Here is a 27,290-nt window from a genome sequence, read left to right as displayed (position 1 = left end):
AAACATTTTCAGTATTTTTCCCAGTAGCAGATTTCATGTTTTCTAAAATCATCCAGCATTGTATTGTTAATCATTTACATTTTCTACCTAGTAGAAGCAGGAGTGCATTACCATTTCCTTTTTTCCTGCACAGGATAAATTAATACCTTTTTTCATTGGGACTAAAGCAGTGGTGGGTTCCGGATCCCGTTGCAACCAGTATGGGGCCAGGAGTCCACCACATGCACGCGTGCAGCACACATGCAGCGTGCACATGCATACTTACCTCCCGTGATGCTCCAGCTGCTCGGCGGAGTATTGCGCAGGCACTGTACATTCCATGTGCATGCATGCAAGCCCCGATCGGCTCAAATACAGGTAAGGAGGGTGGCTGGGCAGGTGGGCCTTCTGGAACACCATACCTGAATGGTACCTGGTGCTCCCAGGAGGCACCAGTACACCCATACCCAGTGCATACCGGTTGTATCCCACCACTGGACTAAAGTGATGTTCTGCCTTCTGTATCTTTCTATGAAGAAATATCCTTCAGGGTTCAGTTCCAAGTAGGGAAAAAGACACGGGAAACATGGTGGCTATTTGGAAATAATGTTTTAATGGTAGACAGGATCACATGCAGGGGTGAAATGCTACCGGTTCCGACCGTTTCACTAGAACCGGTAGCAAAAAATGATAAGGTTTGCCCAAACTGGTAGTAAGAAAAAAAAAAGCTTTAAAAAGAGGGGGGGGGAAGAGGTTCTGTGACATTCAGCTGTGCTGCACAATTGTCGGAACCTTTTTTCCCACTTTTTAAAGCATTTTTTTTTTACTACCGGTTCGAATAGGTAGTAAATAATGCTTTAAAAAGTGGCGGTGGGGAAGTTCCGATGATCGCACAGCACGGTTCATTGTCATGGAACCTTTTTTTCCACTTTTGTCCACTACCTATTTGTCAGAAACAGCAGGAAAAAAAATGGAAAAAAGTTGGCCACGCTCACCCGGTCACATGACCCCACCACCAAGCCGCACCCACCGAACCAGCGGCAATTTTTTTTTTTTACATTTCAACACTGATCAAATGCTTTGAAGATGTTGGGTGAAGAAAAAAAGGGGAGCAATGCTGAGAGTGCCTGAGTTTTATGCCCTCTCTGGGCTTATGAATTTGAGCTTGTGTTCTGATTGGTTGTCAGACTCCCATGGGGCCATGCAGGGGCAACTCTGTAGTCTGTCCTGAGTCCCAAGCTTGGTTGAGCCTTGCTGGGTGATGATGTAATGAAAGGGCTTTGGGCAATTCCTCCTATGGCTCTGCATGAAGGAGGTAGATGTAGAATACACTGGCTCTGGCCTTAATGGCCCATTGACAAAGAGGGGGGACTGAGTTTCTGCCTCCCTTTTAAGAGAAATTTTCTGCCATTTTAATATTTCCTAAAATATCTCATTTTGCTAGGAGAGGGGTGGGTGCTAACTTCCTACACTATATAACTGTAGCCCAATATCGGTGCCTGATTGCTTTGCCTAAGTAACTGGGATGATCTTCCAGCTTTGGGTAAGTCAGGGGTGAGCAAACTGCGGCTCTGGAGCCGCATGTGTCTCTTTCATCCCTCTGCTGCAGCTCCCTGTCGTTCAAAACATGTGTCACAACTGCCAATGCGCGACACCCGCCAGAACATGATTTATTGAGCTCTTTGACCCCTGAAGGCCAACCATGGATAAATCCAAGAAAAGAAAAGTTTCAGGAGAAAACAGAACGTTTAATTCAACTACATATACTAGTTTTGTAGCTGCTCAGGAAATAGTCAGGCACGGGAAGAGTTTTGTGGCTCCTGGTGGTTTTTTTTTTTTCTGTGGGAAATGGGTCCAAATGACCCTTTGAATGTTGAAGATTGCCGACCCCAGAGCTAGATAAAACTCTTTGCATATATGTATGATATCCTTTACTCATCTCTCCCAGGAACACTCCCCACTGTGATGAGGAAGCACAGAAGGACGTCCGTGTGTGTGTGTGTGTGTGTGTGTGTGTGTGTGTAGTCCAGCAATTGAGCACCTTGAGTTTGCTGTCTTCGTGAATGCCACCAGCTCTAGCACCTACTTCTTCTCAAGAGGGTTAGTCTAGGGGAGGTGGGACACCCATATTCCTTCCTTCCTCCTGTACAAAAACACAAGTTCTTTCAATAGAACATGTTGCCATGATCATACTGTGAAAGGCACCTGAAGGGAAAAATGCCAGCATCTCTCCATTACACGAATTCTACAAAGCAGGGTTTAGAAAGCGATTGAGGCATGACACCATGGCAACTGAAAAGCTTGAAAAGCATTTGTTTTCATTCATACAGATTTTTTTTTTTCCTACCAGCCGGGACACATTTTAAAGGATATTTTTAATATGAATTGGCAACACAAAAGTTAAAACTTGGAGTTCATTATAGTTTTTCCTTAAAATATTAAAACTATTAAAATATTGGCTTTTCACGTGTTTTTGCTAATTCCCAATGGTTGACGCTGGGGGAACTGGGCGTGTTGCTGTTGACCCGTTTGGAATCAATGAGCATAAAAAGGAGAGGGTGTATCGGTTAGATTTAGTGCTGTGAATGCTAGGCCCAAAAATATGTAGACATGCCTGGTTTAACTAAATTTACATTTCAATTATATACTTTTAAGAGGAAGATGAAAGGGAAAAAAGCCAATTGTGATTTAAGCTCAGTTGTGAAACCTTGGTAAATTGAAGGTATAATAATCTGGAAGTGCCCAGATATCTCAAAGATGAACCAAAAAGAACAAATACCGATGCTCGCATGCACTCTGACAGCAAGGATACAGTATACCACAGTTTCCTAAAGGACAAATTTATTTCACTTATTAATGTAAAGGTAAACATTCCCCACGCACATATGTGCTAGTCGTTCCCAACTCTAGGGGGCAGTGCTCATCTCCGTTTCAAAGCCGAGGAGCCAGCATTATCCAAAGACGTCTCAGTGGTCATGTGGTCGGAACGGCTAAACGCCAAAGGTGCATGGAATGCTGTTATCTCCCCACCAAAGATGGTCCCTACCTGCATTTTTTACATGCTTTCGAACTGCTAGGTTGGCAGAATCTGGGACAAGTAACGGGAGCTCACTCCATTAAGCAGCACTAGGGATTTGAACTGCTGAACTTTCTGACTGACAAGCTCAGTGTCTTAGCCACTGAGCCACCATGTCCCTCAATCTCATAACCATGCCTTAATTGTGACTCCATTTATTTTCATTCTTTGTGTGTGCTTTGTGTGTGTGTGTGTGTTTATGCGTGGTGTGTGTGTATGTGGACAAAGCTCTTGTGAAATGCCATTTGCAAAATTGCCTTTTCAGGCTACAGAGAATGTTTCCGAATATACCATGCTATAGTTTTGGTGGTGGCGGTGGGGAGAATGAAATCGTTTTGGCATTCCTAATCTCACACATATTGATTGTTAGGAAGGATATTTGGGGGCATGTCTTTGGTTAACATACAATATATGAGAATCAGTGAAAAACAATCTCTGCCTAATTCTAAGTTACACTGGGGTGGTAATAATTGGAGTGATGCGATGGCCTAGAGGTGGAGCTCTCACCTCACAATCAGGAGGCTGTGAGTTCGATCCTAGGTGGAGGCAGTTATTTCTCTCTCTGGGGCACACTGAGAATATATCTGTTGAACAAAACTCCGCATTGGCGACAGAAAGGCATCTGGCCATTAAAAACATTCTGCTAGCTCCATTCAGTTGCCCAGACTTCCACCCTGCAAGGAATTATGGGATTGTTAAATGTTGATGATGATGATAATGATTGGGGTTGTAATAATTGTAATACTGGATAGGAGCAAATTTCCAAGGAAGTGATGATTCCTTTTTGCTGAAACAATCCTGCTAGCGGTTTTTAATAAGTTGTTTGTTCTTTTATCTAACATAATTTAAGCTTTCATCAGTAAGATCTAAGGATTCTTTGAAAATATTGTTGTTTAAAAACTACAAGCCAGAAACATAGAGAAAAAAATATCCCTTTAAATAGGATTTCTGTATTCTAATAATTAACACATGGCCATCTGATGTATTATAACCATGACTCCCACAATAAATGATTAACTGACTGACATTTTAGAGTCTGCATCCAGATACCTTAATGTCTAACATGGGACAAGTTCCAGTGATAATTCATAAAGACAGCTGCCATGAAGGAGGATAGTGGGATCACTGTTGAAGTAACCTCAAGTTGCAGAAGACTGGCTTAACTGTAGAGTGCAGTTTTCTATCTCTCCTTAAAATTGAGAGGTAAACAATTCTTGATTGGATTCTATGTTAAGCACCCTTTAAACACACACACACACACACACACACACACACAAATAAAAGACTCCTGTTTCTTTTCTCAGATAAAGCTAAGTTTGTTGCAGAAGTGATGGATGTACTGCATTGTGGCCTGCCAGTGGCCAGCAGAGCTGGAAGCAGAGTCAGACAGTGAGGAGGTTGTGAAGGAGCATGGGACTGTCCTGGAGGCTGGGGAAGGCTCGGACCAGGGTTCTACATCGGAGGCAGAGACGGGGACGAGGCCAACTGTCAGTTATCAGGTGCCTACGGAGCTAGACAGCAGTGAGGCAGAGAAACAGCTGGAGCCTGTTCCCAGTGTGCCCATGCACAGAGCTGCCCGAAGAAGATGACAACTCAGAAATCAAGGTCGGCTTGGGAGTAAAGTTTTATCGCAGGGGGCGCAGGGGACACCCTTACAGGGTAGAGCAGAGGAGTTTGGGGAATATCTTCAGGACAAAATCGATCAGATCCGGAGCGGGTGGACCTCCATCAGTGGACCAGATGAGCCGCCAACAGCGAGTCTTGAGAGATCATTCTGGGAGGAGTTTGACTCTGTTGCCCCCGAGGATTTGGACAGGTTGCGTGGACGGCTGCGACCTACCACTTGTTTAACGGACCCGTGCCCCTCTTGGCTGGTACTGGCAGCCTGGGAGGTGACACGAGGCTGGCTCCTGGGCCTGGTGAGCGCCTCACTGGGTGAGGGATACTTACCAACCGCCTTGAAAGAGGCGGTGGTGAGACCCTTGCTCAAGAGGCCTTCGCTCGACCCAATGGAGCTAGCTAACTATCGTCCAGTCTCCAACCTCCCCTTCTTGGCGAAGGCTGTCGAGAATGTGGTGGCGCAGCAGTTTCCACGACACCTAGACGAATCCGACTATCTAGACCCACGCCAGTCCGGCTTCCGACCCGGGCACAGCACTGAGACAGCCTTGGTCGCGTTGGTTGATGATCTCTGGAGGGCCAGAGATAGGGGTTGCTCCTCTATCCTGGTCCTATTAGACCTCTCGGCGGCTTTTGATACCATCGACCATGGTATCCTATTGCGCCGGTTGGAGGGGATGGGAGTCGGAGGCACCGTTTTGCGGTGGTTCGGCTCCTACCTCTCCGACCGGAAGCAATGTGTGTTGACAGGGGGGCAGAGGTCGTCCCTGAGGCCACTCACTTGTGGGGTGCCACAGGGGTCGGTCCTCTCGCCTCTCCTGTTCAACGCATATGTGAAGCCGCTGGGTGAGATCATCCGTGGTTTTGGGGTTGAGTACCATCTTTACGCTGATGATACTCAGCTGTATATTTCAACCCCAAACCACCCCAACGAGGCTGTCGAAGTGATGTCCCGGTGTTTGGAAGCCGTCGGGGTCTGGATGGGGGACAACAGACTCAAACTCAACCCCTTCAAGACCGAGTGGCTGTGGTTACCGGCACCTCGGTTCAGCCAGCTGACTCCATCGCTGGCCATAGGGGGCGAACAATTGTCCCCTGTGGAGCGGGCGCGCAATTTGGGCATCCTCCTTGATGCCCGGCTGTCAATGGAGGACCATGTGGCAGCCGTGGCAAGGGGGGCATTCCACCAGGTTCGCCTGGTGCGCCAATTGCGCCCCCTACTGGACCGGAGTGCCCTGCGCACGGTCACTCATGCGCTGGTGACGTCTCGCCTGGACTACTGCAATGCCCTCTACATGGGGCTTCCCTTGGGACGCATCCGGAGACTGCAGCTAGTTCAGAACGCAGCCGCGCGGGTTATTATGGGAAGTACACGTTACTCCCTCTCCTGCGCGAGCTGCACTGGCTACCTGTGGCCTTTCGGGTGCGTTTCAAGGTATTGATCACCATCTTTAAAGCGCTCCATGGTAGAGGACCTAGTTATCTGCAGGATCGCATCCTTCCACATACGTCCCTGCGACCTATCCGCTCACACAGGGAGGGGCTCCTCCTGGTGCCGTCTGCTAGGCAATGCCAGCGGGCGACACCTAGGAGTAGATCCTTCTCTGTGATGGGCCCAACCCTCTGGAATGACCTCCCCCCAGACATTCGAACTACCACCGACCTCCGTTCCTTCCGGCAAAAGTTAAAGACTCACCTGTTTCAATCAGCTGGCCTGGCACTTTCTTAGTTTTACCTCCCAGGGATTTATTTTATTTTAGGGTTTGGGGTTTTAATTGTGATGTTTTTAGGATTAGAATTATTTATTTCTTAGTACAGCCTATCTCCCCCTCCAAATGTATCTTAAATGTAGCTTAAATGTATTTAATTATTATGACTGGTTTTATTGTATTGACTGTACACCGCCCCGAGTCCCTTTTTGGGAGAGGGGCGGTCTAAAAATCTAAGAAATAAATAAATAAATAAATAAAATAAATAAATAAAGTCACAGGTGGAAGGTGAATGGCCTCTCCTATAGGAAATAAAAGAGGAGCAAAAGGGAGTGGGGTTTTCCAGGAAACAGTTTGTTTGTTTGGTTGTTAGATTTGTTTCAGGAGTGTGAAAATCTGTCCATGGGACTCTGTGCCCAGACTTTCCTTGCGCAGCACCTCATTTGGAAAATATTTACATGGCAGCTTTCCAAGATAGATAAGGTCTGTAGTCATAAATATTCCTTGGAAAGACTGTTTGCCAAGCCATTCATTTAATAAAAGGGGTTTTGTCAGGACCAGGATTATGCTCCGTGCTTTTTGGGGAAGCCTCAATCAGAACAGACTTTGCTTGTCAATTATAAAAGAATAGAGTTCAATTAGTCAGCCGAAATATTGATTTTAGGTTCTAAGTTTGTAGAATATTTATATACCATGTTTCTCCAAAAACAAGACCTTGTCTTATATTTATTTTGCCACCAAAAAAAGGCACCAGGTCTTATTTTCAGGGGGATGTTGTCCACTGACTCACCTCACTTGTGTGCATGGCCCCTAGCCTTTTTTGTCACTGTCAGAGGCCTTCAGGAACATCTTCTGCAGGAGGCAAGGCTGACAAGGATTTCCTGAAGGCCTCTGCAGCCGATAAAAGAGCTCCGGATTGATCCCAAGCTCTGTTATTGTTATCTTGCTAAAAGAAATGGGCCAGCAAGGCAGATGTCCTTGTGTGCAAGGCCTGGATGCAACTATCTGAAGGTAATTAGTAGGACAACTCCACCACCACCACCACCATCCCCACCCTAGCTTAATTTTTACCCGTGCACTCTGGAGTCTGCTTATTTTGAGGGTACAGCTTATATTGGGCATACATATAAAAAAAAGCTAGGACTTACTTTCAGGGCAGGTCATATTTTCAGGGAAACCCGGTAGTATATAATGATGAAGAATTTGAAGATCTGCAGTGATGAAGTTACCTACTTTAGTAATGAAATGCCTGCAAGAAATCAACTATGTTCAGCACTAAAATATTATACATACATGTACATATTTGATGCAAACCTCCACAGAGGTTCTACCTATATATATCTATGTCTATGTCTATGTCTATGTCTATGTCTATGTCTATGTCTGTCTGTCTGTCTATCTATCTATCTATCTATCTATCTATCTATCTATCTATCTATCTATCATCTACCTACCTACCTACCTACCTACCTACCTACCTACCTACCTACCTACCTATGTTTCATTGGGAAAAAAGAGATTGGGATTTTGATTACATGGTAACCTACATAAATATTCTCATAGGCAGGAAGTTTTCCTCTTAAAGATTTATGCATGAATGCTTTGTGGAAACTGACATCATTTGGTTTACACTGCAAAGAATGGGACTTACTGAAAGTGATTCAGTCTCGTTCAAGAATGTCTAATTATATTCTCAATCTGAAGCATAGAAACTGGATTGCTTCCTTTTCATTATAATTCATTTATTAAGGCTCAGTACCTCAGATGCACAGTTCTTAGATTTTTCTCTTTCTTAATCCTCAATTTTTCCTTCTCTTCAAAGCAAAGGTTTCATTGCAGGTAAATTGTATTTCTGTTTGCTCTTTTTCTTCATCTTACTTGACCCTCCCTGAAGTCATTCTGGGCTATGAAATGTGTTATTAAAAGTTGTGTAGAACCAAATTCTTTCAATTCACAGATGTAGATGGTTGAATGCTGTATCATTCTGGGAAAATTCATATCCCAATAGAATTTTATAGATTCTCATCATTGTATTTAGGAAGAAATGGCTCTGAGTTAAAGTAAATGTTTAAAAAGATGTTGAGACTCTAGAAAGACTACAGAGAGGAACAACGAAGATGATTAGGGGTCTGGAGATAGAACTGTTGCTGGAATTGGGTATGTCTAGTTTAATGAAAAGAAGTACCAGGGGTGACAGGATCGCAGTGGTTTCAGGAGTTGCCACACAGAAGAAAGAGTCAAGCTATTCTTCAAAGCATCTGAAGGTAGGATAAGAAGCAATGGATGGAAACTAATCAAAGAGAGAAGCAACCTAGAACTAAGCAGAAATTTCATGACAGAACTATTAATCAGTGGAACTTTAGAAGTTGTGGGTACTCCAACACTGGAAGTTTTTAAGATGAAATTGGACAACCATTTATTTGAAATGGTACAGGGTTTCCTGCCAGAACAGGGGGTTGGAATAGAAGTTCTCCAAGGTCACTCCCAACTCTGTTATTCTGTTTTTAAAAAATCTAAATTGTTAGCATTTGGTGGAGATAGGTTACCACAATCATGAGTAGAGTCTTTATACCATATGGAGCTGAAAATAAAGTATGGAAAATCATAACAATAAAAGACACAGTAAGATCAGACTTGTAGAAAAATATTGCTACCTGGGAATGCTCCACTTACTTTTCTGTGTTTACAAGGAGGCAGAACAAAATGCAAAGAGAATTTCAGAGAGACATTAATTTGATTAAAAAGTTAAACACGGTGTCATGAATCTATCAAGAAAAGGATTTACACAGTATTTCCATAAGTTATATTTATATCAACAAAATTAAAAATCAAGAGGAATATATGGAAATGTACCATATTTGTAACCAATATTCTCTGGCTCATTGGATGCCAGATACAAATCCATATTTATGTCAGATATTGATTCATAGCCGAGTCAGTCAAGATCTCAGAGCTCCAGTTGTGTATCTCAAATGTTTTCAGCAGAGAATTCATAAGCAGCAGTGGATTATTTAGTGCCAGCTGTTTAGTTTCCTCAGTCTGAAGATAATATAGTTTCTGCCTTTTTAGTTGTTTACTCTCGGGAGAGTCATTTTTTTAAAAAAGCTTGATTTCTTATATTAATTTAAATGTTTATAGTACATTTGTAGAGCTGTGTTGGAGTTAATTATTTTTTCTCATTTTAACTGTTTTACTGTGCACTATCCAGAGTCACACCTGTGAAATAGATAACTATGCAAATTTGATAAATAAATAAATTTGAAGAAGCACAACAAGCCACATTATAATCATCACATAGGTTCTACTGCAATCTACTGTATGTTGATGCTTTGCCCTTCTACAGTTGTAACTTAACTTTTTCTCAATCAGGTCTCCTGAGTATGTATTTAACAATACAATCCCATGGCATATTGTAAATCCAAGCCTTTATTGTTGTGGACTATCAAGTCAGTGAGTTTGCTGAAGCATGTTATTTTAACATCTGGCTTGAGAAGCACTGTTGTCTGCTGGTATTTCTTTAAAACTATTTAACACCTATGGATGTTCATACTGAAGTTGTCGTTTTAGTGCTTAAACTTCTACAAAGTACTTTTAAATAATGTTTTTCAATTAAGATTTCAGCATGTTTCTTTTCACTATAATATGAAAGCCTGCATCATAAAATAATTGTAAAAATCAACTAATTCCTTCTCCAGGGGCATGATGGCTCAGCAGTTAAAGACACTGAGCTTCTGGAAAGTTGAGAGAACAGGATTGAGACTCGAGCAGTGAGCTCCCATTACTTGCCCCAGCTCCTGCCATCCAAGCAGTTCAAAAGCATGCAAATGCAACTAGGTAAATAGGTACCACTTTGGTGGGAAGGTAACATTATTCTGTGAGCTTTGGTCAGTGGTGGAATTCAAATTGTTTTGCTACAGTTCTGGGGGCGTGGCTTGGTGGGCATGGCAGGGGAAGGATACTGTAAAATCTCCATCACCCCCCCCCCACTCCAGGGGAATGTTACTGTAAACTCTCAATTCCCTCTTCACTCCAGGGGAAGGTTAATGCAAAATCCCCATTTCCTCCTGATCAGCTGGGACTTGGGAGGCAGAGAATAGATGGGGGCAGGGCCAGTCAGAGGCAGTATTTACTGGTTCTCCGAACTACTCAAAAATTTCACTAACAGTTATCCAATACTGGTCAGAACCTTCTGATTAGCACCCCTGGCTTTGGTATATAGTCATGCTGGCACATGATCATGGAAGGGTCTTGAGATAAGGCTGTCTTCCTTGGCTAAGAAACAGAGATGAACACCGTCCACTAGAGTCAGAAATGACTGGACAGGGAGAACCATTACCTTTACCTTTAATTTCTTCTCCACCTTCACTCCATCACATAGAATAATGACATATGGAAACAGAGTATTGAATTGGCCATATTGGGTATTATTTTTAGCACTTTTGTGCTCTAGTGAATTCCTTTTACCTTGTGATGATTAAGGTGGAAATGAAACAAACACCCTTTTTTTTTTGCAAACAAAGTTTTTATTGGTTTTACAAAAAAAATTCAGGGAAAGGGATGGTGGATAAGGTTACAAATGTTGACAGCTACATTATGCAGGAAATGGCACTCCCCCCAATTCTCATAACTTTCACTTATTAGTACATTAAGTTGTTACTACTTAGCAATATTTTGTCAGCATATTTTAACCTTTTGTCTTCAAATAATTTCAATCTATTTTATATCAAACAGAAAAAGTTCTCTGTGTTAGCAGTTGCATTGTTTTTCTAATTCACTTTTGTGATCTAAGTTTTCTCGGTGTTGCCTCTTCTCCCATCACCAGCAAGGCTTCAGCACCTCCCGTGTCCTGTATGTCCCGTGTGGTATCATCAGCTTTTTCCAGGAGGGCTTTGCTTTTGAAGGCCTCGGCCTCCACCTTTTTGGTGCCATTTTTGGTGCCATTTTTGGTGCCATTTTTGGTGCCATTATAATAAGAAGAGCTCAGAAATGTCTGTGTAAAGCAATTGTAAAAGTGGATAGCCAAGAGAGATCACGAGGCTGGCAGTCCAGACCAAGAAAGACCTTTTCTAAGGTTTAAATCCAGACAACAAAATCCATTGTTCCAAGTCCAGAATATAATGTATCAAGAGATATCTCTGAGTGTCCCAGAGACAAAGACAAAATGCCAGCAATTTCTGTGGGTGGAGTCAAATTTCAGAGTACATGAAGACAACGGAAGTGTGCCATCTTGCCTTGCCAGCACCGGGATCAGAAGGCAACAGACCAAAAGTTTTTAAAGTTCTCAAAAAGACAGATCATCACCTCATTTTCACAATTGCAGTAAAATAAATCTGCTGCTTGCTATGAGTGTGATTTCATTCCAGCGCTCTCCCCCCTCCTCCTCCTCTGGGGGCAGAGAGCAGTTAAGAGCCACTTATCCAAGGGGGGGGGAATCCCCCTCCCTCCAGTCACACTTCCCAGGAACGGATTTAACGTTCTTTTTAAAAAGCTGGCAGTCTTTTTTTTTTCCTCAGTCAAAAAAGGGAACGGGGGGGAATTTCCACCTCACCACATTGCAGCTGCAGCCTTCAAATCGTCAATCTCGCCCAGCTGCCTCGATGCGAAAGCGCAGAGAAGCGCCTCCCCTTTTGCCTCCTGGTGCCTAGGGCAATGCAGGGAGCGCCCCCACGGCCACCGCCGACACAGGCCCCCCCCCGCTAGCCGCCCCCTCAGCAGGGGCCCCTACAAGGCTCCCTGTGCCCCCCCGATCAGGGGGGAGCCCACCAAGAGCGCGCGGGGCGAGCAAAGCATGCCCGTCGCTATGCGCAGCCGGAACCAGAACGAAACAAACACCTTTTGTGAACCAAAATTAACTTTAAAAATTCATATTCCATATTGTTTCTTTCTTTGTTTGTTTGTTTGTTTTGTTTTGTTTTTATTGGATTTATATGCCGCCCTTCTCCCAAAGGACTCAGGGCGGCGTACAACATTAAAAAAACACACATCCCGAAAAGTTAAAAAGAAATTAAATATATATCCAAAAAAACCAAATTGAATTTATAGAACAATACATTTAAAAACTAAGTTAAAATTAACAGGCCAGGCCGGCTTGCTGGAAAAGCCAACTTTTTAGGGTGCGTCAGAAGGACCGGAGCTCAGGGATTATGCGAAGCTCCGGGGGCAGCTCATTCCAGAGGGAAGGTGCTCCCACAGAGAAGGTTCTCCCCCTGGGGGTCACCAGTCGACACTGTCTGGCCGACGGCACCCTGAAGAGGCCAACTCTGTGGGATCATACTGGACAGTGGGAGAACAACTTTTTTTTACATTTCTCCAACTGGAGTAATATTTCATGGCATTTTTATGCTGCCCACCTTGATGATTTTGGGTGGTGCACTTCAGTGGTGGGTTCCTCCCGGATCGCACCGGATCGCGCGCGCTCCCTTTCAGCGCTCCACCTGGCTTGCGCGCTCCCTTTCAGCGCTCCACCTGGTTTGCGCGCTCCCTTTCAGCGCTCCACCTGGCTTGCGCGCTCCCTTCCAGCGCTGAAACCGGAAGTACAGTTTTGCCCGGCCCTGGCGAAGCAACGACGCCTGCCTGCGCTCCACCAGCTCGGCTGGGAACGGAGATGTTTCCTCAGCGGAGCGGAGCGCCTGAAAAGTCTTTTCAGGCGCTCCGCTCCGCTGAGGAAACATCTCCGTTCCCAGCCGAGCTGGTGGAGCGCAGGCAGGCGTCGTTGCTTCGCCAGGGGCGGGGCAAGACTGTACTTCCGGTTTCAGCGCCGGAAGGGAGCGCGCAAGCCAGGTGGAGCGCTGAAAGGGAGCGCGCAAGCCAGGTGGAGCGCTGAAAGGGAGCGCGCAAGCCAGGTGGAGCGCTGAAAGGGAGCGCGCGCGATCCGGTGCGATCCAGCAGGAACCCACCACTGGTGCACTTGTAAAGTAATGCTTTATTGATTAGCCATCAGGCCATATCAGAGTAAGGTTGATGTACAAAATGAAACAAGAAGTCAAAATCCTCACTACAGGTAGCCACTGACCATCTTAAAAACAACTTCAGTAAAGGGGCTATCTAGCCAGCATCATGTATTGGCCTAATAATTTGGAGACAGAAAGGACAAGACAAAAATTCTAACCTTTTAAAGTAGTTACTCCTGTACGTGGTATTGGACTGTACAGACAAGCTGGGGACGCTACTCATAAACCACTTACCTTTCTGCATATCAGAATATCTTCCTGAATTTGATTATTGGAATTGTTTTCTATTCTTCATATACTGATTGGATTCCTATCTAGTTTTTCCTCTATGTGCTCAAAGAGATACAGATAGCATTTGCTCCTCCAATTTATTCCAACAAGAACGCCTGAGAGTACATTGAGTCATCCCAGTGACCAAAGTCACCTAGCGATCTTCCAGGGATGAAGGTGGATCTAAACTCCTTGTTGCCAGAGCCATTTATGTACCTTAATTACTGCATTACTCTGGCATCCTGAGTCCATTCCATTTAACATGTGTTGTGGCCTGTTGGCTGCTGGCCCTTCCAGCAGCCGAATCAGAGGAAGAGAAGGTGTGGAAGTCAGGGTCAGCATCAAGGCAACCTGAGAGCTCCGAGGAGGAAGAGGGAGTGGAGCTGGCACAGTGGTGGGTTTCAAAGCTTTTTAGAGCCTCTTCTGTAGGTGTGGCCTGCTTTGTGGGAGTGGCTTGCCGGCCATGTGACCGGGTGGAAGTTGCTTGCCACCCATGTGACTGGGTGGGAGTGGCTTGCCAGCCATGTGACTGGGTGGGTGTGGCTAACTTATAAAATGTGGTGAAACTCACTTAACAACGCTCTTGCTTATCAACCAAAATGTTGGCTCAGAAACTCTGGCATTTGAAGCACACAAGTCTTACAGCTGTCAAGTTACAAGACCCTTGTGCCCCTAACCCTTTAGGGAAAAAAAACCCACGGGTGTTCAAACTTGACAGCTTTAAGAGTTGTGGACTTCAACTCCCAGAATTCCTCCTCTCGCTCTTCATCTTGATGATGTGTGGACGGGCGGGGGGAGGGAGCTGGAACCGGTTCTAAACTGTAGATTTGTGGAACCTCTTCTATAGAAGAGGTTAGAACTGGCAGGAACTCACCCCTGAGCTGGCAGAGAGAGAGAGAAGCAGAACCTGGGCCATCCATCAGCCCTCAGATGGAGAGTCAACAGCCCCCAGGTCTGAAGGGGGCTGATGAGGAAGAAGAGGAACAGCTGAGTCCAGTGCCTGACACACAGATGCAGATGTGCAGAAGGCAGAGGAGAGCAATGGAAATCCATGGGATGATCCTTGGGAAGGAAGAACCACTGCTGCTAGCAAAGCCCCACCTTAGCTCTTGGGATAAAAGGCAGGGGGGAGGGAATAGATGTTACAGACAACTATTCATCTTCCAGATGGATGGACTGTTAGCCTGCAGTGAGAGAGAAACTTTGCCGGGGCTGCCGGCACTCCTAATTAAAGGAATCTTTGAGTTCACTTCAGAGGATTTGTCATGTTTGGGGAGCTGGGTCAGAACAACATGTATACAGAGACATCAAAAAGACAATGAAAAATTGCTGAATTTTGACAAGAAAATTGCATGGATGCATCCATATGTAAAAAGGTAAAAGTTCCCCTAGCACATATGTGCTAGTCATTCCTGACTCTAGGGGGCGGTGCTCATCTCCATGTCAAAGCCAAAGAGCCAGCACTGTCCGAAGATGTCTCTGTGGTCATGTGGCCAGCATGACTAAATGCCGAATGTGCATGGAACGCTGTTACCTTCCCACCAAAATGGTTCCTATTTTTCTACTTGCATTTTCACATGCTTTCAAACTGCTAGTAATGGGAGCTCACTCCGTTAGGTGACGCTAGGGATTTGAACCACCAAATGGCTGACCTTTCTGATCGACAAACTCAGCATCTTAGCCACTGAGCCACCGCGTCCCTTTTTGTTGTTACATACAGTATAAAGCAGATGAGGGTTAGCATTAATAATTCGATGTGCTCAAGAGTTAATAATCTAGCAATTTAAACCATAATAATATTTTATCAGATAGTCCTCAACTTAGAAACCCTAATAGAGCCTGCCTTACTTCTACTGGTTAATCAGTAACATGAAAATCAATACAATAAAAAGGAAAGAAAACCAAAAACTCATTCCTTCAATGAATATAAGGTAGTACTGAGAGAGCATTAGCAAATAAAATAAAAGCTCAACTCTTCCTGCCAGCAGATTGGATGCAGGCGCCAAATGGAAGCAGATAATAGGCCAGGGGTACAACCCTCTCACCTTCCCTTGTGACATGAACCTATGGGTTTCTCGGAAGAGTAGTTGGAAAGCATAACACAACCACAATTAATCATGCTGAAGCAGCCACAGCTTTGCAAATACAACTTGAATACCATGTGAAACTCCTTGAAATTTCAGTTACATGGGAGTAATAGTTTTTTGAATTGGGACAAATGCCTTAGGTTACCTTAAGTCAAAAATTGTTGCCCTATGATGCACTAATTTGCTTTATTGAAGGTTATAAGCAGATGTCAGTAGAGTTTTAATAGAATGGATAAAAATGTACATTTATGTGTATATATGCATATGTAACCCAACATATTTGGGAAAGTTTTATGGCTCAGGCAGGCTTCTGGTGCATAAGAAAGGTCAATGGATTCATAAAAAACACCTTGCATTTTCATAGCTTTTTTGTATATTCAATGTTATTTATCTATCTATAGATAAAAATATAGCAAAGTAATGTTCTATTATTCTTCCCCCCTGTTATCGATCTGCTTCTCAAACTGTTCTCTAATCCAATACAAGGAGTACAAGTTTGCGTTCAAAACATAAGCAACTAACAATAGTTTCAATCCCCTCCTCCTCCTCTCCTCTTATTTATCTATATCTATCAGTGGTGTTGTCTCTTATTTTGTGTGTGTGTGTGTGTGTGTGTGTGTGTGTGTGTAGATAGATAGATAGATAGATAGATAGATAGATAGATAGATAGATAGATAGATAGATAGATAGATAGATAGATGATAGATAGATAGATAGATAGATAGATAGATAGATAGATAGATAGATAATGATGGATGGATGGATGGATGGGTGGGTGGGTGGAGATATAATACAGATATAGATAAATATAGATACATACATATGTACATATGTGTGTCTGTATCTCACACATCACAATTACTGACAAGAAAGATTGTTGACAAAGAGGGGAAGGTTATGTAAGCACAGGAATAAAAGTGTTTGAATTCATTTTTGTACCAAGTCAAAGGTAAATCATAAGTGATATATACCTTCCATCCCCCCCTCCCCCTTTTCATTGGCAAGATTAATTTTATTCCTTGGCAGTTTCTAGATTGTATTTGCCAATTGCTGGTAAAATTACAGAGACAGATGATCATGAACCCTGACCTTTCATTATATCAAAGTCTGGATTCATTTTTTAAGCTCTTTGGCTTTGTTCCATTTTAATAGGATCTCGGTTTTTATTTTTATTTTTGTAATAAATAAGAGACAATCTGAAATCCTATGAAAAATAAGAAATAGACCTTCCATTTGTCCTCTCATGCTCTGTTCATCAGTATAGTAATACATTAGATGGGCATTTGGAAGCCATAGATGCTAGTGCTGCTGAATGACAGTTCACAGTTGTCTCAGTTTAATGTTGCATCCCAACATTAAAATTATACTTAAGCAGCAGCTAGAGTTCACATTTCTCATCCCCAACTTCAGCAACTGTGTTGGAAAATTAATGGTTAGACCAGGGTGCGGCAGCCTGTGGCTCTGGAGCCGCATGTGGGTCTTTCATCCCTCTGCTGCGGTTCCCTGTCACCAGTCACCTCCACAATGGATATGGCTTTTGGTTAGGACAGGTGGAAGAAAAAGAACATGATGCTAGGATGAAGCTCTATGGTGCAACCGGACTTCCAGTTGGCAGAGGAAAAAGGACGTCATGCTAGGAGGAGACTCTATGGTAGGGGAACCAGACTTCTGGTCAGCTCCAGAATTGAAAGGGGGGGACTTACAGTTAGGACCTTTGTTGATCTTTGTGTGTTTAAGATTTGTACAATATCACATGTCCCTGGGTTAGACAAATCTTGCTATTTTGCTTTTTATTATTAATTAACATTACTTGTATTATACCTTGTACTAGCAACAGAAGCAAAGCAGGTCACACAGTCCAAATGTATAAACCAGAAGAAATAGTATAATTAAAATGTATAACTGTAAATGAAAAGCAAGAAAAAAAAGACAAAAGGATTTCTTTTTCAATAAAATGCTATATTCATGTTCTCTCAGCCTCGGTCTCCCTCCCTCCATTTTTTCCCCAACCTTTCTCAATTTGATATAAAAGAAATTGCTTGAGAAGTTATTTACAAAACAGAGAGAGAGAGAAAAAAAAAATCAATAAAATAATTTTGTGGATGGAGAAAGTGAATCTTGAGTTTTTCTGAGCCAAATGTTAATCAAGATGGGTTGATTGCATAATAGTCTTTCTAGACATTTGCACTCTTAATCACTTAAATATGAGCCAGCAGCCAAAATAGCCAGCACAATCCTAGGTTGCATTAACAGAATTTTAATGTAAATTATTAATAGCAGCCACATAGAGTTACCCTGTGGTAAGATGGGCAGCTAATACATTTGATGAATGAATGAATGAATGAATGAATGAATGAATGAATGAATGAATGAATGAATGAATGAATGAATGAGCCCACTTAGAAAACATTTCAAAATCTATGAAAAACCAAAATGTGATTCCTTTGCATGATAAAGAAATGACACTAGAAAGACAGTTAGTGAATTGAGTCCAAGCCCAACATTATTATGAATAGAAACAGAAAATAAAGCATTTATTATTCTGTCAATAGCAGGGGAACTAGCAAATGATATGTCATTTCTTAATTATTTCACCTCAGGCATTTTTGAAGGATTTTAGTGTCAAATCAGAAAGGTATTTTACTGAGTAGCTGATTTCATTTTCCATTAAGAAAGCTTTCTGACACAGTAGGAGATGAAAGAGTATTTCCTTAATTCTAAATACATCTCTACTACTTTTCTATCAAAATGAGACAGAGGTACATTTGTCTACTCTACATGGACGTGTGATATTGTACAAATGGTACTATAGAGTCACAGCAGCTCCAACTGGCAGAATTTGTCATACTCCCAATCTTGATCTCCAGTTTCTGATTTTATGAAATATCACTAAAATATGGCATGAGTGCTAGGACAGTTTAGCCTCATAGCAGTAACAAAACTATATTGGTGTGCATCTATCCTAGCAGAACCAATGGTAGTCCAGAGCAATTTGTGCTGAGAGGAGAAGGATATTTGAGAAGATGAGAACAATCCTTTATTCTATGTAGCTACAGCACGGGGAACAATCCTATGACAACCTGACAGAAATGTTCAATTAATGGAATTAAACCAGACATTCAGCAGAGTGAGCTAGTCACCCAATGCAATCAGTAGAACAGCCAACAGAGCAAGATCAATTTACAGGGAAGTCCAAAATCAGAACACCACTGGCTTTCATCTATAGCTTACCACTCCAGCCATTCAAACACATTATTAATAAGCCAAAAACCATACTGGAGATTGACACTGACTTTTCAAATATTGGGTGGTAGGTTTATACTTGCATACAGAACCCCTAGCCTGAAGCAGAATTTCACAAGCAACAAGAAACATCATAGTGAAATTTACCAGGAAACTAGAAAAAACAAACCGATATCTACTGTGTCTCCATATCTGTATCATCAACATAATCATAGGTCCAACATAGTTGCACAGAAAAATATAGGTTTTCACAAGATCTTCATCTAATGTGACACAAGACAGCATATGCCAGCATGTCCCTCTAAGATTCTATGTAGGAGAAACATGACAAAATAAGTGAGAAGGTAGATAGGTAGGTGGGTAGGTAGGCAAATAATTAATTAAATAATAAATAAATAAATAAATAAATAAATAAATAAATAAATAAATAAATAAATAAATAAATAAATAAATAAATAAATAACAGGCACAAGTTTGATTTCAATACTCAAAAGAAGGACAAAATAATATCCAAATGTTTCATCCTATTAGGATATCAAAGACTATTTTGGAAAATCAGGACTTTAACAATGCAAAGTGTGAGAAATTGCCGAACTCACATAGAACATAGAACAGAGTTGGAAGAGACCTTGGACATCCTCTAGACCAGGAGTGTCCAAATGGCAGGCCACAGGCTGGATGTGTCATGCACAGGCCACGCCCATCCCAGCGCCGCAAATGGAAAAAACATCACAAAATATCACATGGCAGCAACACCATGTGGTGAGTTTGACACCCATGCCCTTGACCAACCACCTGTTCAAGCAGGAGACCCTATGCCATTCCAGAAAAATTGCTGTCCAATCTCTTCTTGAAAACCTTCAATGATGAAGCACTCATAACTTCTGGAGGCAATTTCTACTGATTAATGTATCTCATTCTCAAGAAATTTCTTCTTAGTTCTAGGTTGGATCTCTCTTTAGTGATCTTCCAGCCATTACTTCTTGCCTTGTCTTCAGGTGCTTTGGAGAAAAGTCAATCTCCTCTTCTCTGTGACAGGCCGCACAAGTACTGGAAGACTGCTTTCATATCACACCTAGTCCTTCTCTTCATTAGACTAGGCATACCTAGTTCTCTCACATGTTCATTGTATGGTTTAGCCTCTGGACCTCTAATCATCTTTGTTGCCCTTCTTTGCATTCTTTCTAAGGTTTTAACATAGTTTTAGTATTGAGGTGACCAAAACAGGATTCCAAGTGAGGTCTGTATAAACAAGTACTAAAACTTCATGTGATCTTGATACTATCCCTCTGTTGATCCCACCTAGAACTGCATTAGGTTGCATATTATCTCAGAAGGCCTCAACAAACACAATGGAGTTTTAACACATTGCAATTACTAATTGGTAAGGTATCTATAATCTGCCTTACACATAATTTGCTTTTGGATAACTAACTTGTCTTCTCCCTTCTCCACATTTTTCAAGCTATACTATGCATCATATAGTATCAAGAGTATAACATACCTTGGTTAAAGTAGGAAGAGATAAACGTATTCCAATATTTTTGTATTGTAACTAATTATTAATGTAGATCTTCAATGCTGTTTATTTTTATATTTATATGTGTCCAGATTTCAAAATAATACATAATTATTGTAATCTACAATGACAAAATTAATTTCCACAGTCACTTAGTAAACCATTTTTTTTCATTTTAAGGTACTATTTTAGTTTCTTATTCTGTAGGGAAATCATATTATGCAAATTATGGTAGGTTATGAAGACCTTCAAGTTGAGGAATCATTAATGTAATGAAGAAACTAAAGCATGACTGTAAATCTGTGAAAAGCACCTGGTACCAGATCATTTTTATTATTGTTCTTTTGAAATATTTATTTTCTAGTACATTTGAATACTCAGCTCTTTCCAATAATAAGGAACACTAGAGTTGATCCCATCACTTGCATAAGAAGAAATAAGCATACACTTTTCTAAATTATGACTTAATGAAATTTGCCAGGCACTCTTTTTTGTAGGCTTATAGACTTCAGAAATTGCACTTTAGAGATATCCTTCTTCCTCCCTCCCTCCTTTCCTTCCATAAATTGTACTGATGTTTAAACTTATTATTGAAAAGTGTTCAGTAAAAACAAACAACATACTGTATATGCAAAGCCCATCCCTAGATTCTCTCTTGGAGCTACAAACTTGAGAACACTTTTAATTTGAAACCAATTTTTATGAAATCTGGTTCACTTTATATTGTTCCTCCTTTGCCACACATTAGTGTGCCTATAAAATCCATACCATTAGAAGAGTTACAGCTGTATGTATTCTTCCTTTGCGTGAATATCAATACACGAAACTTTGTTTCTCTGAATTGGGATTCAGATATCAAATGGGATAAGATTCTGGATTGAATCAAAGGGATCATGTTGCTTGGATGAGTAGTTGTGGACTGGATCAATTAGACAATAAGGGTACTTTGCTCAATTACAAATAAGTCTTCATTTTATCTACCATTTATCACAGAAGTATTTAAACTGCAGCCTCTGGGAAGTTATCAGCCCTAAGGATGGTTTTCAAGGCTTCTATTAAGAGATATACAACCCTGAATTTGAATGTATGTACAAATAGAAGGAAGTATCATGCACTAAATGAAACATTGATTATTTGTCAAAATCATGATTAACATTTGGTAGCCTGGGGTATTAGTATGCATTCCTATAGTACATGCCTATAATTGATGAATATGGGCAGATGGGATTTGGAATTCTTTCACAATATATGATGATGAAGTTGTAGAGGGATTTGGTATTGAAAAGAGCTCAGATTCTACCACAGAAACCAAGTTCTTTCTGAACTGTTGAAACAAGATAGTTTTTTTTCTCTAATCCAAGCACGATCTTTTGGCTCCTACGCCCCTTACTATGGTTCCTGTAAAGCCAAGCTGATTGATGTCTGTCTTAATGGAACACAGAGGGACATAGTGTAAGTACTGCCCGTGGAGTTAACTCCTGGGTCATAGGGCAGGCATTTTTCTATTCCTGTTCTTTCTAGCTTCTCAGTTTTCTCTCATAATACCACGATAATATCTTGCCATCAATGTTGGTACCGGGAGTCTTTTAAATTTCTGAAATAGGAATCCAGGCCCTTCCACCATATTACAGGCCTAAACTGAATCTGTCTCTCGATCTGTCCATGTATCATCCATCCATCCACCATATTGGTCAGATAGAAGACTATAGGGGAAGCACAGAGAATTATAGAGCAAATGACAATGGTAATAACATTCACAGGGCAACACAAAAACAGCAGTGGAACTGCAGACTGTATTAAAATACACCAAATCAAATGTTATTTTCCTCTTATCTCATTAAACATTTTAAGTTTAATTAAATCAATTAATAGTTCATTAAGCTTCATGAGTAAATAATCTGACACAGAACTGGGAGATGTTTCCCTATGTAGGAGGGAACAAAATATGTTCTCATGTGAGTATTGCACTTCTTAACATTCTGGTTTTCTTGCTGGAAAACTAGACAGAAAGACAGAAACTTTATTTTGGATTTTAGCCAATAAAAATATATTCAATAAATCAAAAAAACAGAAAACTATCTCCTAATGACAAGAACCATTGGCAACCATTTGTGGATGAAGCTTGCACATGATGTAACAAAATTTTGCTCTTTGTAGAGAAATAAATTTAACAGCTAGCCATCAATGTCTCTATCAACAACTTAAAAGCCACACATAATAGGTACCATATAAATACCACACAGAGAATAGCCCAAAGACACATACCCTGCTAGAGAAAAGTGCTGGATGGGCTCCAGCATGAGTCTAAAAACCCAGAAGACTAAATATCTGGTCCTAGTGACCAACCAGATTGGATCCTGAAGAAATAAATTTATTTCTGTTTTTTAACTACCAGACTATACGTTCCACTCCACTTCCTTCTGTTTTCTTTTTCTTTTCCTAGTAATATAGCAGATTTTTCCCTCCACCACAGCAAATAAGTTTTTTTTTCCAGATATAGACACTGGGTAGATGGCGGATGACTGCAAAGACATTCATGCTCCAATAGAGAGCATAAAGAGTTTCTGAATTTAGAGTCATGATTATGAGTTATTTTCTGTTTTTAAATATAATTTTACTGACCTTATTTCCAATGCAAAAGGGGAGGGAAGAGGGAGAGGAGATGAACAGAATTTCTACTTTGCCTTGGATTTTGACTACCAGATATAGATGGACCTTATAGAATAGAGTAGACTAGAGTAGACTAATGGAGTAGAGTAGAATGGAATGGAATGGAATGGAATGGAATGGAATAGAATAGAATAGAATAGAATAGAATAGAATAGAATAGAATAGAATAGAATAGAATAGAATAGAATAGAATAGAATAGAATAGAATAGAATAGAATAGAATAGAATAGAACAGAACAGAACAGAACAGAACAGAACAGAACAGAACAGAACAGAACAGAATTATTTATTGGTCAAGTGTGATTGGACACACAAGGAATTTGTATTGGTGCATATGCTCTCAGTGTACATAAAAGAAAATATACATTTGGCAATACACTTGAACAGGATGCCTAAAACCAATGAACTGTTGGGTGGGATACCTGGTCTAGGAGATGAAATTCTGATTAATTAGGTTTATTCCTTTTTTTATACATTATTTCCATGACATCTGCTAACATGATCACATATTTGAATTTCACTTTAGCTTTTTTAATCAAATCACTTTTTAGTAACACAACTTAGGTGAATTTTAATAGTGTTGTTTCAGTTGGCAGTTAGCATTTGCAGAAGTGCTTTGATAACTTGGAAAATAAGATTCACAATGATAGAGAAGGAGGGAAATTTTGGAAAAACGAATGAGGCAAAAAATAATATTCACAAACTATGTCCCTGCTTCACTTCATAATTTAATCACCTACTCTTTACATTCCTCTTGATGTCACAATCAGAATTTGACTAATAATAAACCGAAAGAAACAAATAGCCATTTTACTGACAGGCTTTCTAAATTAAATCAGACTCATACATCAGTAAGAAATGCTGTGTTTTCTATAAACAGACATAGAAATGTACAATGAATTTAAATATGATAAAGCCAGCCTCTTGATACATAGAGTAGTTTCAGCTATTAATATGTTACAGAAAGAGGGAGGGAGGGAGGGAAAGATGTGATGAATTTCAATTTTTATAAATAAATTAATGGGGAAGTTACTAAGATATCAGTGCCAGATATAGATTTGATAGGTAGGAAATAGAGGACATCTTGTTTACTGACAGGAATTGAAAGCTAAAGTTTGGCTCCTCAACATTATTGGCTATCAAGCTATGTTATGTCTGTGCAAAATCAAATGTATGACTGTTGCACTCTACAAAGACACACTTAACCTTCCTTGCCTTGCTGTGACCGCCTACAGTAATAAATGTCACTAGATCTGCATAGTTTGAATTTTAGATGAATTGATGTATAGCCCATAATGCCATGTCCTAGTTCTATGGGAACAAGACCACGCCACCCAAATGCTACCTGTAGAATAATACATTTCTAAAAGACATATAAAATGTTTCTTTGCTTATTGACGATGGATATGGTATGTTTGGCTTTTCTTCTAAGGTACATTTCAGTGGTGGGTTCCAGGTGGGACGGCCTGGTATGGGTGTACTGGTGGCACCTGGGATCACAGGCACAGCGTATGGCACCTGTGCGACCTCGCCAAGCGGCTTGGGCATTGCAGAGCAGTAGCATACACATACCTGTGCAGCAGGTGGATCCAGAACCCACCATTGGTAACTTTCCCTTACAATGCAAAGATATTCAAAACAATGGGATAGTCCATTTTATATTACAAAATTTACATGTATATCAATAAACATATATTCAGGCTAAAAGCTAACTTTCAAGTGGTGGAGAGCAAAGCAAAGGATGCTACTTTCATTATAATGCTAGCACTGAGAATGTAGAAACTCTACCTGGTGCATTTGCTGAATATTTGATTGAAAGTGATGACTGAAAGCATCCTGTCATATTGAATCACTGTTTGGTTTGGAAGTATTGCTGTTTCAGACAGGAAGGAAGGGTATGCAGAGAGTGGTGAGGACAGTGAAAAAGATTATTGTAAGTTCATTTCTTTCTATCCAGGATATGGCATATAAATACTGCTTGACCAGGGTCGGTAGTATTGTCAGGGCCTTTACACATCCTATCCATGACTGGTTTTCATTGTTACCTTCTGGGAGACTTCATGGTATTTGTAGCGGAATAAACAAATTTAGTACCAGCTTTGTCCATATAGCATCAAAGTTGTTAACTGTCAAGACTCTGGACTGTGATTAATATACAATACATTTTCGGTGTCATTTTTGTGTAATTTGGTATTTTTAGTTTTGCTGATGTTACTATATTATTATTGTTATTCTTTTTTTTAAAGAATTTAATTGGTTTTTAAACATTTATGGGGAAAGGTAAAAGGGTAAATAGAACATTTTGGCAGCTCCCGTGCTAGTGGTAGAAATCCCTCCAAATCTCACAATTTTTATAATGTTAAAGACAACGTATAAAAGATAAGCAAAAACAGAATCTTGTTCTACATTAAATCAACCATGTGTTCAATCATCTCTTTTTTTGTCACTTTCTAGTATATCAACAATTACAATAATGTTTCAAATGCATTTATTTTTGTGACCTGAGCCTTTTCGATATTGCTCCCTCCTCCCTGTCCCCAGATGGAGCCACAGCCCCTCCCTCCTTCATATCTTGTACATTACTACCTTTTTCACTACCTCCCATATTTTCATCCTCATTATTATTGTTATTCTTGTGATGGATATATTGTTTAGTGGATGGTATTTCAAGAGTGGGACATCGGAAATTTCTTTTAATATGTGTTGTACATGCAAGTAAAGGACAATAAAGATTACCTTGCCTTGCCTTTCCCTAACTTCTCTTCTGCTCTGCTCTGCCATCTTATCTCATGTCATCTCATCTTATCTTATCCTTCATATACAATACATTATGCACACAAGCACACAAACCTAGAATATTCTTTTATTTTGTATTTTGTGTCCCTCCACAAAAAAAAAACCCCTTAAAACATTTTAACCCATTTGCAGCATGAAGTGGCAAACATCCAAAGCAGATTGACCCCAGATATTTCTGATCATTTATTTTTCTTCTTTATATTAAATATTCCTTTTAAAAAATGCATCTGGCAGGGAGATACCTGTTATATTTGTGGGTCTTTCCAAGAAGCAGAGACTTCTGCTTGACCTCTATAGTGCACAATTGACTTTAAAACAAGACAAGTCAAGAAAGAGCAAAAAAAGTGAGTTTATTTATTTATTAAATTTATTAAATTTCAATGAAAGGCAACTCTGGAGTGCACACAGCATCAATTCCAAGTGAGTTATACTCAATTTGATCATCTGATGAAATACTGTTCCTTATCATAGCTAGCAGCTTTGAAAATAGTTAGTTAAAATATAACTTTACTATTTATAATTAGAAATGTGTTTACCTGAAGACAATCAGAAATTGAGTATTTGAATTTCTGAATGTAGAAGAACTGCTCTGTTAGTGAGCTCTCACCCTTTGTTATAGAGATGTACAGAAATATATGATTCAATTTGTATGATAGTTTATTTTGGTGGGAGAACCAGAATAAACCTAAGTAAACTGCAAATGATATCACAGAAGAGTAAGTTTTTGGCCTTTTCGAATTTCTACTTTCACTCATGTGGAAAAGGTTGCGATGTCCAGAGTTACAGAAACATGATTTGATAATTACTACATTTGCTTACACATTTGCTCACACAATTATTACATTTGCTTACATTTAAAAAAAAAACAACGATGGATTTTCAAGCTATATATCTAAAATAAATAATGTCTATTAACATGACTAGAAAGATAATAATGTAATACCAATATTTGAGGATACTTGAGAATAGTTTTAGATTGGTAATAGGTAATAATCATTCCTCAGGATGGAACTAATTAATCAGTATAGCACTTCATGCATAAAATATTTCTTCTTGACACTGATTTGAATATTTCAAAATCCTTATGTATGTTTACATTCATGTGTCATACGAATGTATCTTCAGCTATGGCATAGCTGTATCTTAATATTCTGTTAGAACGACGCTGTGATATATACTTGTTTACTTTTATATATTAGACACACAATTCCTTCATATCACAGTCATTTAATTAGTGACCCATTATCCATATATATAATTAGAAGATGTATACACATGATTTTTGTTACAGATGATTTATAATTCAAGGTTGTGTTCAGAAAGTTCTTTTAAGCAGGACATGATGTGCTTCTAAAATCTTTAGCTCATCTT

The sequence above is a fragment of the Natrix helvetica genome, assembly GCF_964273705.1.
Source record: "Natrix helvetica genome assembly, chromosome: 3".
NCBI classification, from domain to species: Eukaryota; Metazoa; Chordata; class Lepidosauria; order Squamata; family Natricidae; genus Natrix; species Natrix helvetica.
The sequence above is the reverse complement of the archived record's forward strand: the minus strand, read 5'-3'. Positions refer to the sequence as shown.